Source organism: Podarcis bocagei (genome assembly GCF_964188305.1).
Source record: "Podarcis bocagei genome assembly, chromosome: 3".
Taxonomy (NCBI): domain Eukaryota; kingdom Metazoa; phylum Chordata; class Lepidosauria; order Squamata; family Lacertidae; genus Podarcis; species Podarcis bocagei.
This window is the reverse complement of record NC_138127.1, coordinates 111302318-111317096: the sequence shown is the minus strand read 5'-3', so window position 1 is coordinate 111317096 and position 14779 is coordinate 111302318. Positions and strand designations below refer to the sequence as shown.

General features: G+C 47.7%; 2 protein-coding genes across 7 annotated transcripts in view; one reads left to right on the top strand and one right to left on the bottom strand.

Moving 5' to 3' along the window:
• Positions 1-11560, bottom strand: part of DTNB (dystrobrevin beta) — a 103380-nt gene extending 91820 nt beyond the window's left edge. For 5 of the 6 annotated variants that reach the window (XM_081188607.1, XM_081188610.1, XM_081188609.1 and 2 more), the window contains exon 1: positions 11374-11448. The gene's annotated coding sequence lies outside the window, so the exon portion shown is untranslated. Of the gene's footprint in view, positions 1-11373; positions 11449-11537 lie in introns of those variants that run through there. The other variant, XM_081188608.1, reaches the window with a different exon arrangement.
• Positions 1-14779, top strand: part of HADHB (hydroxyacyl-CoA dehydrogenase trifunctional multienzyme complex subunit beta) — a 348394-nt gene that overhangs the window by 27746 nt on the left and 305869 nt on the right. The gene's annotated exons all lie outside the window — the stretch shown is intronic.

Genomic DNA, 14779 nt, shown 5'->3' with positions numbered 1-14779 from the left:
GGACCAAGTTTGACAACCACCTGATATCATAGTGACATCAGGAGATACTGAACTTAGAAGCCTCAGTTGTCAGGATTTCAAAGTGCAGGTTTGAAGGAGAACCATGGAGGTTGTTGGAAAGCCCTGTGCTGCGCTTTGAAGACCCAACAACCAAGTCTGCAAAACGTAGCACTGGGAGGGAAAAGAGGCTTCCATGGTTAAACGGAAACTATGTCCCTTTCCTTGAACAAGGCATGCTCCTACCACCAGTGAGCTGAGAGGTGGCTGGGTGGGATCATGCTCTGCTCCAGAAAAGAGACAACCAGGAGCTCACTTTAAGCTCTTGATTTCCCTTTGAAGCCCTGCCCTTACCTGCCCACCTTTGATGTCAGGTCTAGTGCCAAGTGTAGGGCAGGCAGGTGTGGCTTCCTGGAGATGACTTGGTGAGCCAAATGGGGAGATCTGCTGGGCCAAGTCTGGCCTGCAGGCATGAGGTTCTCCACCGATGGTCCTAAGGGTGGGGTAATCAGAGGGACAAAAACAGAGACAGCTGATGGTTCAGAAACCAATTAGGATAAAGCCTGAGATGGTAGTACTTTCATGGACATATTATCTAACGTGATAAAGAGTCCAAAAGAGCATTGTGCAGAGTTCAAAACTTTAATAATAAGGCTTTGCCATCCCCTCTTCCTCACTGCAGTCACCTGTGTCCTTGGCAAAAGCCCCTCCCAAGGATTAGGAGGAGCACCAGGAAAGGTGTGGGACGTGGCCTGGAGGCTGCAGATGAACACTGAAGGAGCACAAAAGGAAACATATTCTACCCACACAAGCACCTTTTGCATCCACGCCAATGTTGAGCTCAACAATATCCAGATTCCAGACACTCCTTGATGCCCTGATCTCTCAGGCTGGATGCAGACCTCAGGCTCCTTCCACCACACAAGAGCGGAAAGGGGCATGCATCCCTTTGCCACCTCGGCTAAACAAAGGTTGCAGGTTCTTGGTGTTGCATTTTGAAGGTGGCAATTGTATAGAGGGCACACTGCCTATAACATTTATACCCTGACTTTCAACATTTACAGGACAATTTACAGATGGATGGATTTTTGCCCATTCCAATAAACTTCCTTTTCTGGTATTGGAAATGAAAGATGATTAATGAGTACATTTGTAATTGTTGTTTGAATAAAAGTGATGCACTTACACTTTTTAATTCCATATATGTATGTACCATACAGTATTACTTTTATATTTTATATGCATTTTATATTCTTAAACTAAACTGAGTTTAGCTCTAATAGGAAAGATATTTCAATATTTCCCAAAATATATGTTTTTCCAAGGCTTTATCTGGTGGACTTATCCCTAAGGTTCCCCCTTCAACCATATCAGCCAAGTATCGAAATAACTCTTTCTTTCTACTTTTCATAGTACAGCAGCCACACAGCTCTGGAAAACAAGGCAAAGCTCCCACAATTGCACATTTTTAATGGAATTACATGAGAATAGAGTAATGACTGCTGAGATTTCACTGTTTTACAATGTTTTACTCATTTTACCATTTTAAATTATTTTGCTGCCTAGCAAAAACATAGGAAATTGAACAGGATACAACAGATACCTAGGATTGTACCCATTTCTCTGCATGCTTAGATCTGCTGTCACAATTGGCAATTCTATTTCTTCCCCATGTGTCCCCCCAAAATATACCCTGGAGGGTCCCCCAACCCTCCAGAGCAGATTTTGAGGGAGGGCTGCAGAGCACAGGAGAGGAAGTGTCAGTCTGTGGCCCCAGTGAAGCACAGATCACACTGGCTTAGTCCACAAAGTAACCAAAATGTTTTACACTGGACAAAAGTTTTTTATTCATCAGTCGGAGGGGGGGGACACACAGCACGACTCTGATGCGACTTTGCAAATTTAGATTTGGACACACACACACACACACACACACACACAGACATCACATTATTTTGACAAGCTTCATTATTTCGCCAGAGAGAAAAATTACAGAGATTCAAATTTGGAGTTCAAGTTGGCTGACGACAGACAGAAATTTCCACACCCTCAGGAGTGCCTCTGTGCTGTAACTCAAAGTTAACCAATCCAGATACATGTACCTTGGTTCCTGAACGGTTTAGTTGCCAAACAAATCAGCTCCTGAACATCGCAAACCCGGAAGTAAGTGTTGCGGTTTGCGAACATTTTTTGGAAGCTGGATGTCCAGTGAGGCTTCCGCTTGAGTGCAGGAAGTTCCTGGAGCCAATCGGAAGCCGCGCCTTGGTTTTCGAATGGTTTTGGGAGTTGAATGGACTCCTGGAATGGATGAAGTTCGAAAACCAAGGTACCACTGTACTATGCTGGACATTTAGCATTAAACTTGCACTTAGCATGTAACTATGGCTCCTGTTCATCTTATGTAGGACAAAGCAGAAGGGAGAAAATAAAATAAAATAATAATAATAACAATAATAATACCCCACCTTCTGGCTGGGTTTCCCCACCGAGCTCACTTTTCTGCACGATTTTGAGGCTGTTGTGTAGGCTGTGGAATCTTAATTACACCTTCTGAGCTTACAGAACATTTAGCTACGGCACGACCAAACTCTTTAAGAGATAAATTCTATAGTGTAACCCCTGCTCCGAGTACACAACTGCCATCTATTCTCCTACACAACCTGTAGGATGTGAGCGGCACATTAGCTGACACCACTACGACTCAGTTTTGCAAAACTACTACAGTATAATTTTCTTCCCACAAGGGCAAACCTCTCCTAGTCCAATTACAATTCACTGCGGACAGAACGTGAGATTCTACTTTTAGGTTACATTTGCATATGCTGTTGCTCTGGAGACCTTCCCTGAACAAACACACGAACAAAAGGTAAAGCAACAGGGACTCTGCCCCTGCTTGCTCCACTAGGCAAGACAGCCACTCCCCCTTGCCAACTCCCCACCCTTTACAACTCACCCCAATCCTCACTATCTCCCCACAGCTTTTGCCACGCTGCCCGTCCCCCACGCTGAAGGGAGAGGGCAGCCACGTGAACTGCATACATTCTTACGTACCTATCTTTGTTTTAATTTTTATTAAATCTGCACACCACCCTTCATCCCAGGATCATGGGGCAATTCACAGCATAAAAATGCAGAATGAGAGCATATATAATCAAACAAGAACAAAAACAAACAAAGAACACTTGTGCCACATTTTCATATACAGAGCTGGGGCAAGGCATCCTAACTTCACTGCTTTTCATTTCTTTTCAGGCAATGGCATTGTTTCAGTCCTGCAACAAGCGTGCCATAGAGCTGCATGGGAATATATCATGGCTTATTCTTTCAGCTAGGTTGGCAGGAGCAGGGACTGAGCAACGAGAGCTCACCCCGTCACAGGGAAATTCTGATCGGCAAGCCCTAGGCTCTGTGGTTTAACCCATAGCGCCACCTGCGTCCTGCCAACCTAGCAGTTCGAAAGCACTTCAAAGTGCAAGTAGATCAATAGGTACCGCTCCGGTGGGAGCGCCACAACCCCAGAGTCGGCCACGACTGGACCTAATGGTCAGGGGTCCCTTTACCTTTACCTATTCTTTCAGCACAACAGAATTCACATGGGCAGCTACTAACTCTTCCAGAGATAGCCAAGTCTGAACCAAAGGCATCAACATGGGTGTGCTTAGCAAGAGAGATTCTCTCATTATGGAACTGAGATCTCAAAGGCCACACAATCCTCTAATCCAGGGTATCCAACATGGCAACCACCAGATGCTTTGGACTACAACTCCCAGCATCCCTGACCACTGGCCGTGCAGATTGGGACCAACAGGGACTGAAGTCCAACATATCTGGAAAGTGGCTATCCTAACTCCAATGGATCTTCTTGACAATGGAGAGTTACCGGTACTTGTCCTAGCTGGGTTCAAGAGTCTCTAATATTGCTATCCTAAACTTGCCTCTCTCATGCCATGGAGGCCTTTCTGTCACTTTGGTCGGTGGCATGAACTTATATGACCATTATACTGCAAAATAACACCTGAGTGAGATTATATTCTCTACCTGAGGCCGTGCATTCTGTTGAAGTAACTCCAAAAGAAGATTCAGGAAATCCAACAGTTACAAGTTCCCCACGACAAATCTGTTATTACGCCAAAGACTTCACTCTCTCCTGGCTAAGAGACTAGTCCAGTAATTCCTCATACAGCCCGATGAAGACTTACTGTATTCACGTGGATCTACTGCGCGCCTCAATTTTCAAAACCTTGGAACCAATAAAGTATTTGCTGGTGAATGTAAATGCACCATCAAATCTAATGCACATCCTAATTTTGGTGACGTAATTTGGCCAAAAAAAAGTGACATTTGAGTAAATGTGGGACAATAAAAAGCTGATCAAGTCACAGATGCCTTTTGGAGCACAACACTTCCTTTTCCTAAGAGCAATATTCATTTCAATCTGGCAAGTTTTGCCCACAGCAATCGTTTGACCTAGCCTGTTTGGCCTTTCCTTGCAGTTTGCAAAGAAAAGAAAAGAAAGGCTTTTGATTCCCTTAAATGGCAGGCCAGAACAACTTTTCTTTTCAGGAGATGGCCATTCTGAAGGAAAGCAACTAGGTGGTTTTAATGCAGGAGGGATCAAGGCAGAAGACAGCAGAATCAAGGCAAGAAGCGACTGCAGAATAAGCCGCAGGTAGAGCGAAACAGCAGGATCAGTGACATGGCGTGCATGTTCTGCTGGTGGAAAGCATGGGCTGCTATTGAGAAGTAGGACTGTGGAGAGCCAAGATCCACTTAAACCAAGTTTGTTGGGAAGGACTAGGGAACAACAAGAGGAAAAGGGTCATATTTTCTAAAAAAAAAAAAATTGATCTGAATTGCCTCCAGCTCTGAAACTTATTACAATGCAATACTGGAAGTGACTTTTTAAAATTTAAGTGGGGGATGAAGAAGAAGAGATCACATGTCACGGTTCAAGCCTAGTCAAAAGCAAACTTTTAAATAAGCTGACTGGCAGCTTTTTTGGTTTTGCAGGCACCATGCACAATGTGCTCCCTGCAGCACAGCTGCTGCTTCCACTGCACAGACTCCACTGAAATTAATGGAGGCTGCACAACAGCACTTGACAAACTGCACCTGCCTTCTTCTAATGCAAGACTGTGTCGCCATTGCATTTTCAGCAGCAGCTTTTCTCCTCCTCCTCTTCCCTCTTCAGTAAAAGAAAACCCCCACGTAGCAATGCAGGCAGTTGTTGTTTATGAATAACAGAGCTGTATGCTGAGAGAACATTAGCTCTGAAAGGAAAACTCTGTTTATCTCACCCCAGTTCTGCAGCAGAACAGATGGAGGCAGCCGCAAACAGAGAGCGCCAAATCCTCTGGGCACCCCCCCCCCCCCAATTCCTGGGCCCATGGAAAAAAGCAGTACAAATCAGAAGATCTGGCTGCTTGTTTTCAATCTGTGTGTGAACTCTACCAACCCATAACTCTCCACGCATCCTTACCTAGCACACAACCACTTTCCGCCCTCCCTCTGCCCAGCCTTGGCATCAAGACATTCAAGCCGGCAAGGGCAGCGAGGATGAGGATAGGGAGAAAGAGACCCCTGAGCTCTACAGAGCTCCATCTCCCTGAAAAAGAGCCTGTCAGGAGGACCCTTGCGGAGCAACCCTGGCATCTGGTATCATTCAGGTGTTTTAGACTGTGCTTATTGGGTTGTTTTGGTCTTGTGAGCCATTTTGAGTGCTTCTCTCTGGTTATAACACAGAAAATAAGTTTTACAGATAAAATTAATTTTGAAAAAACTCCTTCTCCACCTTGTCTCCTTAGCTTCCCAAATATCAGAAGGCTCAGGAAGTGTGCAGTGTTCATCGACAGAACCTCACATACAGTCTCTCCACCCAACCCATCCTTCCTCAAGTGATTCTAAACACTGACCATCCCACCTGGTCAGCATCTGGTCTGATCAAAAGGGGCTCTGGGGAGTGGTCTCAGAAGGCTTGGGAGAGTAGTTAGCCACAATGTGTGGCTACCACAGAGTGAGAATGTGGCCACCATCCTGACGCAGCAAACTGCAGAGGCCAGCTGCCCACAGTAGCTTCAGCTTCTGGCGACTGGAAGAACATAAGTGGCGAGTTCCTATTCCATTTTCTGTACGTTGTTTTATATACTTATGGAATCTGCATTAAACCTACTCTAACCTTTATAATCTCGCATTTCACAGCAGTTTGCTCACAACTTCATATTACCACTGCTTCCATGTTCTTTTCCTTCTCAAGTGTGTTCTTTGGGAGACAGAACCAGCAATACAAGAATTAAGGCTGGAAGAAACTGCCTTAGTACCAAGACACCAATCTCTGAGACTGGCTCCTAAGAAGTTCAAGATGTTTTTCCAGCTTGATGCAGGGCCTTAAATGTGATCAAAGATTGCCTCAGCATCACACACGAGCTTAAACTTTCCCCCTATGAGTTGCCATTAAGCTAATTCTAGGAGGCACACAGCCTTAGGATGACGTACCCTTAACCTTTCAGCATGATGAAATGCACTATTCATTCCCACTCTTTCACAATCCATGCCAGTGTATAGCCAAGACAATGCTGCCCATTACACTTGAGTAGGGCTTTGTCAAAGACATTTCAAACATCTAAATGTCAGTCCTTTGCCCTTCCTGAAGCCGTCCTCCCAAGTTGCATATGTGAAAGCTTCAAGCAGTTCTTCAGACCCTAAAGAGCGAGCCCTATGACCAGAGGGGAGCAAGTGCAGTCAAGAGGGACGGCAGCTCAGCCGGTCAAAGCAGCATTTTAATGCCTACAATTGACCTGCAGAGCTACGAACTTGGTAAACACATTATGAACTTCACTTTGGACAGAGCTGAAGAAGCCAACCTATTTCTTTTTATTTATTTTATATTGCTGTCCTTCTCCATACACCAACACAAAGCAGTGTACTATTATTATTATTCATTTCATCTCCACACCGCTTTATATTTTAAAGAAACTTAATCTCAAAGCCGTTTACAACTTACATTAAAACATCAAACAACCCAGAATAAAACATTACACAAAAAGGCAAATATAGACAACAAAACTAACAGGAAACTAAAATATACGGTAATCTTAAAGATTTCAAAATAAAACATTATGAAGGAGGACAAGTGCAGAATGCACATTTAACACAGCAAAGGTAACCCAAAAACATATATATCTCAAACATTTCAAAAGAGAATGTTACAATTCAACGAAACAGAACTCAGTCCACTAACACACTCAAAGGCAGCAACACTGAAATATGGAATAAATTTCAAACGCCAAATACCACCTGTCCTTAAAAAAAAGCAGGGGGCTGGCAGATCTCCCCACACATTTCCTTGCACTGAGGGAGCTGGAAAGGTCAACTAATCATGCAGATAGACCTTGCCTGGTGCCTTTTCCTTGGGCACTTTGGGCCAATTCAGCAGCAAGACTATTAATAGTGTCAAGTACAACAGTCATAGTGTCAGACTCCCCAGTCAAAAGGCCACACAAACAAAATATGCTCCCCTGTCAGGGTATTATGAATTCAATGAAAGGTACCTGTAAACATTGCATGGGAAAGTATGTAGACCTTGTGGGCAGTAGGTTGGTCTTTTATTTTTACAATGAGATTGTTGGGATTCAAAAAACTCCCAGCGGCTTTCAATTCAAAATGGGTTTCTATGGTGCATTAAACAAAATATTTAGTCCCCTTTTACATACTTGTTTTGAATATGCATATGTATATTTTGAAATTATAGTCCAACTGTTTGTGAAAATAGGGGAAGACAAAATAAAAGATGGAAGCAACGGAAGTGGACCTAGGAAATGCTTTAGACTTTAAAGCAAAAACATGTGTATGCACTTAAAATACAATTACAAGGGCTGCTATGCCATCCTATGAACGCTTACTTACAACATTAATAAATAACAACAACAATAATCAGGATGGAACAGATGCTGTTGTTTTTCTACAAGGTCAATTGAACTTGCTCTCTTGAAAAAACCTATTTATTATTTAGCAGAAGGGCCAGGCGAACACACTGAGGCTTGGCCATTGCATCATGTTGAGTGAAAGTCCTGCCTTCTGGGCAAATTGTGGACATTGAGTCCACATGGCATTTGGGCTTCCTCCTTCCCGGAGATGTGGGATTTCAGGAAAATATTAACTAGAGAGTTTCTCTGTGCCAATTAGGGTAATTTTTTGGTGCCCCGAGCATGATCTGGTTTAACATGTTTATTTTACTTTGAAACCGCCACGCTTGCCAAATACCATTGCTCCTAATGAACTGATTAAATGAAAAGTTTTCCACAGAAAACCAAGCAATGGAAAAGAAATTCCTTCCACATCACTGCTGCCTATGGTGAACTATTTGCACAAAACAGCAAGGTCAATTTATACCACTTGCAGTACTGGAAATCCACATCTGAGAAGAGTTACACAATCTGACCAGATCATCTTAGAATGCTCAGGATAGTCATTCATGTGAAATCACAGAAAGCCATTTACACACATATTCTAGGCTCAGATTCAGCAAAGTCTCATCCTCCATCATTCAAGACAACCAGCTCAGGAATAGGTTGGAAGTTCATCGGCCTTGTCTTAAGCTACATCTGGAGAAGGGCTGTGGGAACTAATGCAAGCAGCAGCGGAAGGGAGGCGTTGAATGTGGCTGGAGCATGATCAGCACATGGATGGGGAGTAGGGCAGTGTGGGCTTGCTGGAGGAGGAAGGGACCCCCTCTGCTGCAGGTGGATTTACTGACCCCTGCACAGTTAACCGGATATTATTATCAATGGGCTCTTAGGTCACAACACGGAGGCATCAGCAGAAACTACAACAGGAAGAGTCCGGATGCCAACAGTGAGATTTGAGTTGTAGAAGCCTCATCTCCTCTTGGCTTTCTGGACTCCCACAAATCACGAGTCTTGCATACCTCAGCTGCCTCCCACTTCCCACAGCCCCACCTTCCTGTAGGCCAGGGATGGGCAAACTGTGGGCTTCCAGAGGCTAGTGGATTCCAACTCCCACCAGCCGCAGCCATCATGGCCTCAGTTCAAGGGTGAAGGGAATGGAGCCCCTAGTGTGCAAGGAAGATGGAGGACCTGTGGCCCCCCTGCGTGAGGGGGTGCTCCAGTGCTTTTTTCTCCTTTTCTCTCTCCAATATTCCACTGTTAAGATTGCTGCCCTTCAGGAAACTGCCTCTTTCCCTCCCTTACCTTATACAGGTGACCCTGGTGTTTCTTCAGAGAGCCCTCCTGCCTCCCCTCTTCAAGCTTTGTTGCCCACCTACCTTTTTCCAAGGAAGGTCCTCTGCTCTGCTGCCTAGTCTGCACCTTTTCCTCAGCCCTCTTGCTTCTGGCCTCCCTGTAGTCCCTTAAGCTTCAAGGCACCATAGACATATAAAGTTGACAGGATCTCAAAGGTCATCCAACCCAAACTCCCTCCAATTCATGAAATTCACAAATGCAGCATCAGAATCAGTGTTCAAAATTAGCCAGGCACATTTTGCACACGGCTGCCGGCCACTTGCGACCAAGTGAAGACGCCTGGGTGCCAGAATGGCACCTGAAATCCCCACCATCTGGAGGTGCATGCCTGGGGATGCATGGATCTTGACAGACACTTATACCTCACACACTAATACTTCATCCTGTAGAATTCTATCTATTATACTTTATCTGCACAATGAGAATGTTTCTGTGCAGCCTGAGCAGGAGCAGTGAACAATGTTATAGCTAATTACTGTAGCTTGTCTTCACCGATCCCACCCCACTACCCTGCTCACAGCTGTGAAGAATATTCTTATGCTATGAATGGTCTGTGCTACCATCAAGAAAAAGAGGTAGGAATAGGCCAATATATATGAGGACTCTCCCTGGATCAAGTCAATTTTCTCCTTTAAGTTCTCAGTTGTTAACCTAGCTCATGGTTGTCATCTGAACTAGCCATGTGTTTAGCTGGCAATCAATCACAGTCAGTCCAAGAAAAAGAAGACTTTAGAGCCATCTTACCCCAAAATGGCAACAAGACATTCTGTTTTGGCAACTGCAACCTTCGTTTAAGAGTCTATCTCAACACTGCACATCCACTCAAGGTTGCAGTCGTCCAGGGCTGCTTTTCAGTGAAAAGAAGAGCCCCAGGGCTCCATTTCGGCCATTTACATGCAAGGTACCCTTTGTCCCCGGGTTGCGGTGCCTTTCCCCAAAGGCAGCAGAAGCTAGCCAGGCAGGCAGGCACAGTGCTGTCCCTCAGCAACTGGTGCTGATTCACCCAGGTAAAGCACCCAGGAATTCAACCCGGGCTCAATGCTGTACAGTGCTGGGCTTCAACGGGGCCCTGAACTCTGCAGCCCAGCCTGGAGTGCCTCAAAACCCGGCAAAGCTGCTGTTACAGGGACCATCTTCAGGAGACAAGCTCTTCCATGGCTTGGAGACCTTGCTTGCCCACAGGGCATTCCTGGCACTCATGCGGAGTCACAGATAACACCCAATCTTCTGCCATGTCTTAGCCACCCCTCCACTTTTGCCCCAAAAGCCACTCAGATGAAAGATGCAACTATTGGGGGGGGGGGGAATCTGCCTGGCTTGGGTACCATAGGAAAGACCAGCGGCAACCGGAGAGGCTCGTGGCCCCTTAAAGCAGGCATGGGCAAACTCAGCCCTCCAGATGTTCTTGGGACTACAACTCGCATCATCCCTGACCACTGGTCCTGTTAGCTAGGGATGATGGGAGTTGTAGTCCCACGAACATCTGGAGGGCTGAGTTTGCCTCTGCCTGCCTTAGAGGCTAAGAAATGTATCGGGGCGCCCAGAAGACCCGCTCAGCGCCCACCGGCCCTCCTTCTCCTCCGAGAAGCTGCCAGGCCTGCTGCTCCCGGGAAAGACCTGCGATCCGCACAAGGGGGGAGGGGAACCCTCCGGGGTGGGCGAAGCCATGCGCTCCCGGGAGCCTCGTTGCCCCTTAAAGCAGGCACAAGCAAACTGGGCCCTCCAGCTGTTTGGGGACTACAACTCCCATCACCCCTGGTCCTGTGAGCTAGGGATGATGGGAGTTGTAGTCCCCAAACAGCTGGAGGGCCTACCTTGAAGAGTAAGAACCGTCTAGTGGCCCCCAGAAGACCCGCTCAGAGCAGCTGCTGGCCCTCCTCCCTCTCCTCCCAGAAGCCGCCCGGCAGCCGCTCCCGGACCTCGCGGGAAAGACCTGCGAGGCGCAGCGGAGGGGAATAATAAAATAATAATAATAATAATAATAATAATAATAATAATAATAATAATAATAATAATAATAATTTATTATTTCTACCCCGCCCATCCGGCTGGGGGGGGGGCGAAGCCACGCGCACCGGCCGCGGAAGGAAAGGGTTCCCGACAGCAGGAGGCGCCCTACCTGGCGGGGCTGTTGCCGGGCGGTGAGAAGCGCGGGCTGTGAGCCGAGGAGGCGGGTCCCAGGCCAGTTCCCGGCCCGGCGGGTCCGAGGACGGCGCCCCCTCAGAAGGAGACGGGGGGGGGGTTTCCTGAGGGAGCCACGGGGCTCCTCGCCGCCCCGCTTCCTTCTCGGCCGGCCCTCCTCCTTCTCCTCCTCCTCGCGGCTCGGCTTCCCTCAGGCAGCGGCGGCGGCGGCGGCGGCGGCGAGAGGCTCGCGCCCGAGGCACGACGCGGCGGCCCACCGACCCGCGCTCCCGCCTCCTGGGCGGCGCGCCGACCAATCCGGGCCTGGGCCGCGGAGCGCCGTCCGCGCCGACCAACCCGCGAGGCGTCCCGGGCCGCCCGCCGCCGAGGGCGTCACCAATGGGGAGGCGAGGACCCGGCCGCCCAGCCACGCCCTCCCCCGGCGCCGGCCGCGCCAGGCGGGAGCCAATCCGAGGGCGCGAGGGGAGGGCCGAAGGGCTGCGCTCCCTCCTCCTCCCCCCAACCTCCCAAGGGCGAGCGGGGGCGCATGCGCGAGCAGATGCGCGGCCTTTTGCGCTGGCGCAGCAGCGCCCGAACCCGGTTGCCATGGTGACGGGAAGCGACGGCCTCCTCGTCCTAGGCCGCAGAGCGCATGCGTAAAGGTCTCTGCAGCTGGACCCAAGATCCGGCCCCGCACCACGTGACGAGCTCCCTGCATGCGGAAAGGTAGCAGGTCAGGGAAAAAGAGCCCGTCCAAGAATTCTGGGAAGTGTAGTTCGCCGCTCAAGCAGGGCCTCCATGGCCAGCATTCTGAATGAAACTGCTGCCACAGCTGGATGGAGCACAGCCTGAGCAGCCAATAATAATAATAAAATTATTAATAATAATAATAATAATAATAATAATAATAATAATAATAATAATAATAATAATAATAATAATTTATACCCCGCCCATCTGGCTGGGTCTCCCCAGCTACTCTGGGCGGCTTCCAACAAAGTATTAAAATACTATAATACATCAAACATTAAAAGCTTCCCGAAACTTTTTATTATTATTATTTATTATTTTATTATTATTATAGACTCCCAGAAATGGGGGTGGGGAGGGGAGATACTTGTCTGAAAATTCTCCCTGGGGTGGGGAGTCCAGCCCACTTCCTCCCAATGGCTAATATTGCCTGAGTCTCTTGCCTACCTGAGGAGCTGGAGGAGACCATGGGGTTTTCTGCTGATGCAGATTCTTCCAGGAATGCAGCAATGCCTTGGACTCTTTCAGCTTTCTGGGTCATGCCGAAGTACGCTGAACAATGCTGATGTTGCCCCTGGTGAGACTCCCGGGTCTTAAATGGAAAAAAAAAAATGATCCGGGCGTAGGGAGATTGACCCAAGAGGGGAGAGAGGCTGCAAGGGGAAGTGGAGCTGAAAGTAATAAACACTTCTGTAAAGTTTCGTTGCAATATTTCGACATCCCCTTCCAATGATACGTTGGACTCCGGTTACTCTTGTCCTGTATAAATTTTGCCATTTCGTTTTTGTAACTTTATGAAGAGTGGAGACAATATGTTTTGTACCTTGAAGGCATGCATTCTTCTTGGGAAGTTCTGACGTTTCAAAAACCTAATGAAATATTAAAGCGAAGTGCTGGCGGGGAGTCCTTGTCTTGGTGAATAATGGTGGGGAGAGCAGAGATCGGAAAGGAGGGTGCATTTCTGAAAGTGATAGCTGAAGAAGAGGACGGGCAGCCTTTGGGCTTCAGGCCCACTTGCTGTGGCCACATTGCATGCCTTCACAAATGACAAATTGGAGAAGGGAGGGGTGTGCCGAAAAACCAAGCAGGAGGAAGGAAAAGCGAAGGTGAAGACTTTCAAAGCATGTGAGGAAGAGCCATTAAGGAGGCTGGGGTGCTGATCCACTGCCGGAGCTTAAGGAGAGTGGGCGAAAGAGAATCCGCTTGGGAGTTCTAGCCAGGGTCAACAGGGTGAGAAGGCAGCAGACCAGCAGCCTGCAGGAATCGCTCAGGGCAATTTGGCCCATCAAAGCTGGGCAAAGATCAGCAGCGTGCAGGAAGATGCTCTCGGGCACAGCTGGCCCTTGCCTCCCCCCCCCTTTCTGGTTGCACTTGGCTCAGTGGGTCAGGTGGGAGTGTCACCAGGGTCAACAAGCCCAGCATGGTGGCCCCAGACAGACCTTCAAGAGCACAGCTGGCATTCCTGGCATTTGCTTTATTCATTCATTAGGAGATAGGCTTAACTAAATAATAATAATAATAATAATAATAATAATAATAATAATAATAATAATAAATACTGTAATAATAATTTACTTATACCCCGCCCATCTGGCTGGGCTTCCCCAGCCACTCCAACAAAACACTAAAATACAATAACCTATTAAACCTCAAAAGCTTCCCTAAACAGGGCTGCCTTTAGATGTCTTCTAAAAGTTTGGTCACGGGACGCGGGTGGCACTGTGGGTAAAACCTCAGTGCCTAGGGCTTGCCGATCGCATGGTCGGCGGTTCGAATCCCCGCGGCGGGGTGAGCTCCCGTCGTTCGGTCCCAGCTCCTGCCCACCTAGCAGTTCGAAAGCACCCCTAAGTGCAAGTAGATAAATAGGGACCGCTTTCTAGCGGGAAGGTAAACGGCGTTTCCGTGTGCTGCGCTGGTGCTGGCTCGCCAGAGCAGCTTCGTCACGCTGGCCACGTGACCCGGAAGTGTCTCCGGACAGCGCTGGCCCCCGGCCTCTTAAGTGAGATGGGCGCACAACCCTAGAGTCGGACACGATTGGCCCGTACGGGCAGGGGTACCTTTACCTTAAAAGTCTGGTAGTTGTTATTCTCTTTGACATCCGGTGGGAAGGCGTTCCACAGAGCAGGTGCCACTACCGAGAAGGCCCTCTGCCTGGTTCCCTGTAACGTGGCTTCTCGCAATGAGGGAACCGCCAGAAGGCCCTCAGAGCTGGACCTCAGCGTCCAGGCAGAACGATGGGGGTGGAGACGCTCCTTCAGGAAACTGGACCGATCTTGTTCCTTCCAGTAATCTGATAAGAAATCATATTATTCTCCCTGCTCCCCTAGCCTAACCCCTTCCTTCCCCTTTCCTGCTCCTGCCTTGAGTCCCAATAATTAGTAACATGCTTTTTCAAAACTCTTTATCATACAGGCAAAAAGATTTATATAGCTTTTTCCAAAATGGATTTTAAAAATATTTATATACTGCTTTTCATTTTTTTAATAAAAAAGGAGCGGTTACAAGCTCTCTGCAGACTGCAAGCTCACAAGGAGAGAGAGAGAGAGAGAGAGAGAGAGGGTCTGCCGCAACATGGCAAAAGGGATGAGAGGTATGTCCTTTGGCCCTTTGTAGGCTGGGTGAAATGAGGGTGAAAGAGGAGAGTGCAAAATATG